The following is a 6,306-nucleotide window of genomic DNA, read 5'->3' as shown; positions in this document are numbered from 1 at the left end:
CACACACACACCCTCTTGTTTTTCGGAGGCCTAAGTGTCTGGAAAAAATAACCGGTCTACATTTCAGCACGCATCCCTGAAAAAAATTCTGGATCCACCCTGCTAGCCCCCCCAAAATATTGGTTCTAGAACCGCGCCTGGTCTAGTCCGAGACTAGACACATATTAAAGGGAAAATACAACATTTGCAAACATCAAAAATAAAACTACCGAATCATTTTGAAATACCTTGCTGGACTGTTAGTGAATGACAGTGTAAAGCATCCTGTAAAATCATGGCACCTGGTATACTGTCATTTTCAAGAAAAGTGGTATTTTTGTATCAATTTCCAACGCTGATCGGCCGATCAGCGTTGGAAACAACTGGCTTTTTTTCAAATACTGGCCCAATTGACCATCGCACTTGTTTGCAATCGATTACAAACCTATGAACGGGTACGAGCCAGCTAGACTGGATCCCTGACCTTACAATTCCCCAATGTATGTAAACTGCTCTGTTTCTTCTTATATGGAGTCAGGGAACCAGACTACAGGAAAATGATCGTTTTTCTTGGTTTTTATAGCATTTTCGAACCCAAATCTCAAAAATTCAGTGTAACTATATTTGCTATATATTTCCAACCCCCCCAATTCCTTCCATTTCTGAAAATTACAGCAAAAGCAAATGATGTATATTCCCTTTAAAGTACAAAACGCTTTCATAAGCAGAGTGCGGCGATCAGGCTTATTGACTAGTGGCACGCGTGAGGGAAAATTGCATGAATCGACAAAGGATCCTATAATGCTTAATTTTAGACCCCAACTTGAACGAAATCAGTAAACTTGAGATAGAGATAATTATGACAATATTCAGTACACTTGTATAGCCAAATCCGCATAATTTCATATTTTATTGGCATGCAGTACCGAAGCGCATAATAGTTTGTGCTTACTGCTTGAACTTTGATTCATCACCAAGTTTCATCACTGGGAGAAAAGGGTGGTACTTCTATAGATTTCCATTGTTTCAGATTTTAGTAGCCTTCACCAAGGCTGTCAGCTTGTTCCCCAAACGAGCTTGTTCCCGCTACATACACCGCGCGCCACGCCAGCTAGTTGCTTTGCCGTTAGCCTCAACGACCCTTGCATGTGCTTTGTCTGCACATAATTGTGTACGTACGCCCCACAAACACATCCGTAAACAGCCGTACATTCAGTAAGTGTAGGCAGATGACAGCCTTGACGCAACCGTGGCGAATTTCGTATGTGTTTCTTTATATGTTCGGCCAAATTCGGCCGAGATATCCAATCAAAGCCCGTAAACTTTGACCCACGATATACATATTAATGTTTGCATAGCAAAACCTGTGTACACCACTTCACTCAAAATAATGTCCACAGTCCAGGTTTTTCGATCCCACTTTCAAACTTTTTCTCCAGGTTTTTCCCAGACCAATAAAAAATGCCGCCACATGATTGAACACTTAAAAATGATTTCCAAGGTTGCAACTTGAACAGTTCAAGACAGATTATCCGCCGATGTTTATTGTCGGTGCATCAGCGACCGATAGCGGCGTATAGGTACACCGTGACATTCAGACCGGACAGCTAATTTTAAGAAACAGGTCAACTCGTCCCGGGTCAAATCGTACCCATTCAATCGAATGTAGGTCAACTCGTACCCATCAGTGTATGAATTAATTACACGAAACAAGCTATTTTTTTTTTTTTTACTTCCAACACTTTGGGATGGAAATATACGAAACTGTAATAGGGACATGGTGAACTTCTCTTCCTTCAGTAATCCGTACCATGTACGAAATATATCACATACGTACGCCATATAGTCGTACGTATTGTGTCGAATGACATGCGAGTCAAACTCACAAGATATGTTGTATGTTCGACATAATCGACATACAAGTCTTTCAAGCGAGTTCAAATTCATATGTTGTACATACAACAAGATATTAAGTCGTACGTATATATACGACATAGTCGTATGAAACATATGTCATACCATGCAGACACATAAGTCGTACCTACGACATATATGTCGTACCGCACCTGTCAACATATGAGTCGTACGAACCGTGCAACATAATTTATATGTCGTACCATGTCGACATAAGTCGTACGTACGATAAATAACTTATATGTTGTACGTACAAGTTATCAGGAATAAGTTGTAGCTGAAGGAGAGATCATTTCCCCCCATGTCCCTATTGACAGCCTTGTGGAAATACCACAAGGATTCAACAGTGTGAGCGCTTTTTTGCCGCTGACCGAGAAATCGCACCGTGGTTTACCGCATGGCGCTAGCCAGGCCGCCGGTGCCTACAGTACGGCCCGAAAGTGGCCTCAGTGCACGGCGACATCTTTTTTTCTGGCGCGCGGTTTGTACCGTTCGCCGTTCTTTAAAGGTCAAATTTTTCATTCTTTGCATTTAATTTTCAACCCAAACTATGAATAACTAATTTTTATAAATATACCTATTATTCTACTATTATTTCAGAGTCTCTTTTTACATTAATTACCACTAGCCGTCAGGTTGATTAAGTTTGGTTGTATTATGCAGTATGCAGTATAATAAATATTCATTTTTTAAAAGCTATTATCCAATGAGAGAAGACTATGTACCATAGCGTGTACTAATTATCATATTGAGCATATTACGGCTGTTTACGGATGTGTTTGTGGGGCGTACGCATTATATGCAGTCAAAGCACATGCTAGGGTCCATGAGGCTAACAGAAATACAACTAGCTGGCGCTGCGCGCGGTGTATGTAGCGGGAACAGCTTGTTTGGGGAACAAGCTGACAACCTTGGTCAAGGTTAAGATTTTAGTCAAAAAGGAAATTGACATTCAAGTTGTTCTTGCAACTCAGTTTGCCTGCCAGGTTTGGTCACGACTAGGCTTATTCACCTTCGAGACGGAACGCTCGAAGTCACCCAATCACATCAAATTGTGTTCGTCATGCGTCAGTGACCAGTTTTGCAAGCTCTGCAGCTGCAGAAACTCTTTTAGATGTGTTGCAAGGGATAGCTATAGGAACTACATTTGTATTATAGGTTCAAGTTATGTCGTGTTTCTGCATGTTTTGGTATTTGTTTTATATTTTTCTGGGACGTAACGTGTAGTACATAGTGCACGTTCTCCTGTGTCGAAAGTGGAAGTGAATGTTTATGGATCCGGGTTCAGTTCAGTTGGCCTCTGGGACATCCGTGCCCTATTGATTTTTGTTAACATGAATTCCGGGTTTTGTTTCCTGGCACCATGTGGCGCAATCGGTGCAAGAAAGTTCACTTGCCGAAAGTTGAACAGGACCAAATACCCATCCGTCTTCTCTGTCAGTGTTTGTGATTTTTAACTCGATATGATCACTCCCTCTGAAATTAATCGGTCTTAAAACCTGTGCCAGAGTTGAACAACAACAACAACCAGAGAGTTGCCAAAAATATTAATACAACAAAATAAAAAGAAAATCATAAAATATAATAAAACGAAAAATTGAAAATAACAAAACAACAAAACTAATCATTCGGAGATAAGAGGAACGTAGTTTAATGAAGTAGAATTAATTAAATTGAAATATAGCAGAGGCCTATGTTTGTTTCGAATACAGATGTATAGCCTACAGCCGTGTTCTGCTTACTACCATTATATAGTGAAGGTGGCACTTTAAAGACTAACTAAATTTTAAAATATGGCATATAAGCTTTCGAAGCTACAGCTACTTGTAATGAAGAGACCTCAGTCAGAGTTAATACACTGTCTGGGGGAAGAGTTCAATTTATCAAACGAAGGCTGGAGTTTATCATTAAGCTATAGTCCCTATTCAGTCTTTCTTGAATGCAGTTCAACTCCAGGGTTTTTGGAATATGCAGAGTTGAATTGTATATGTTGTGTGCATCCGGGTAGTGTGAATTATTATGCAACCTCATCCAACTCCAAGCTGTGACGGAGCTGTCTTGTGGTTGAGTGGGTGAAATTTGAATCCGACCGTGAAGTTCGTGCTCGTATGTTTGTTCCTAGAATCAAAGCAAAGAAGAGCAACTAAAAATGCTTCCAACTTGTGTCTGATACAGACACCAGGAGTCTACAATGGCCGGTTTGGTCACCCAATTTTTTTGTTGGAACGATCGTGCTCGCTTAACCCTTTCCTTCCCATGGGCGACTTTTGTCGACAAGAAGTACCCCCCTGCTGGTTCCCATGGGCGACTTTAGTCGACCAGGAAACCACACACAAAACACCATTAGCACAGATATATTCACTACCTTTCAGAAAGGCAGCATGTTGATATGTTTGGCCGCCCATACATCAACTATATACCAGCTGAAAGAGTGTTTTCGGATCTTTCTAATGGTGTGGTTTATTCATAGTGTTACTATTACAAAAAAATGAGAAAAGTGCTTCAGAAGTATCCATGCACAATTTGAGGTATGGAGTGCCATTGGGTCATGTGGTGAAATGGCTTGCAGTTTGATAATTGGGACCAGATGAACAAAAAGGTATAACTTTCTTATATTTACACGTATGGACTTCATTTTTACATCACATAAAAGAGGAAGGTTTAAGGAACAAACTTTACACACAACACCTATGATGATGGATGAACCAACGCTCAGCAGTTAAAGCCATGAAGCACAGCCGAATCTATACGGAAGTATCCAACACGCACACCTATGTTTACGTTACATACCTAGTGTGGACATTCTTTCGTTTTCGTGTAACCTGTGAAACAAATCTCATTTTACTCATAATGTAAAAACCAAAGTTTTTTTCCTCTATTAATCTCTTAGTATTTCTCTCCATTTTGCCACAGATAAACCTAATTCAAAAATGCCTCCAAATCTGTTTCCAGAGAGGGGGAAACATTGTGTGGACGTGGGCAAGTCCACACAACGTCGCTGCTACCTGGTTTATGTGGATATCTTTTGTTCGGAAGTCCACACAGTGAAAGGTATGCTAGTACATCTTTGATAAACACCGACAATCGTCGACCCCCATCGTCCCTTATCCTCATTCTTTTGTTTATACTTTAACTTTTTAGCAACAGCTCTCATTGGTTTTGTACACGAATTTCAATCGTGGACTATCGGTCAATCGTGGACGTATTGTTTGTGCCCTAACCCTTTTGTACTATGTCCACGATTGCCGGTGTTTACATACTTAGCCTTACACACATAATACCCATGAAGAAAACCTTTGTTTCTCTTCTTTTGCTTTCCTTTGTTCCTATTGAAATCTAAGCCCGCGTTTCCTTTATAGGTGATTGATTTCTAAAGACTAACTTCCATTGTACTTTCTGCCCCATGAGGAACCCTGTACATGTACAACCTTACACACATATGCGACGTGACTCCAATTGTGACCAACCGGAAATTCTAGCGATGAGGCCTAAAACATGTCAACATGCTTGGACCACGAGAGATATAGATCAGATGAAACAACAACCCCGAAATAATTGTCAGAATTAACCATTTCCAAAACACTGATGTTAATATGATGTTAATATATGTTGTTGGTAATATGTTGTTCATATGTTTTTGAAATGAGAATCTGGTTATATGCATAGTTTTGCATTGTTTTAATAGCGCTATTCATCTTATTTTGCACAATCCAAGTATAAATCATGTCAAAATGGTTATACTGAATGTCTTCAGCAATGGGCAGATGATAACACAATAAAGTACTATATCATCAGCACATTGTGGTTAATGAGACAGAACGGAAGATCATTTAGCGTGCTGGTCCTGTCCAGCGCCTTTTCGTATGGGCAGGTATATTTTCGCCGTGATGGCCCAGCGCTGCCTGTCTAATGTTGCCGTTAACTTGGACAGTAACTCCAACAGTGTTCTCGAAGTAGCTCTTCGTCTTGTTGTATAGCTAAGTGGAGTCCTTTCGACAACAACTCGACGCGGTCAAAGTACTTGTCCCCTAGCTGCAAAGGTAGGTGAGACGTTTCTATGAACATTCTTTTTCAGTCATGGCAAACAGCTTTTAACTCCTTTCAGGTGTCGACGCTGGATATGGACAACACGATTCCACCGCCCGTTTTGAAAATGTAGCCATTTGCACTGATAAGCAGCAAACACGTGAAGCATTATGATGACCATAACTTACAAAATACTGTCCGATTGAGATTAACGTCATTGTACAAAGCACGTTCTATAAACATACCAAATTTGATAACGAATTTTCAAGATTAGGCAGTGCTTCCACATCTGAGGAAATTTCTTATTTTAATGAAAATGAAACATTTCAGGAAATTTAAGGAAAATCCAAAATGTGAAGGAAATTGAAAGGAAATTAAACCAAAAAA

Source organism: Patiria miniata, unplaced genomic scaffold, assembly GCF_015706575.1.
Source record: "Patiria miniata isolate m_02_andy unplaced genomic scaffold, ASM1570657v1 HiC_scaffold_23, whole genome shotgun sequence".
NCBI lineage: Eukaryota > Metazoa > Echinodermata > Asteroidea > Valvatida > Asterinidae > Patiria > Patiria miniata.
This window is presented reverse-complemented; position numbering follows the sequence as displayed.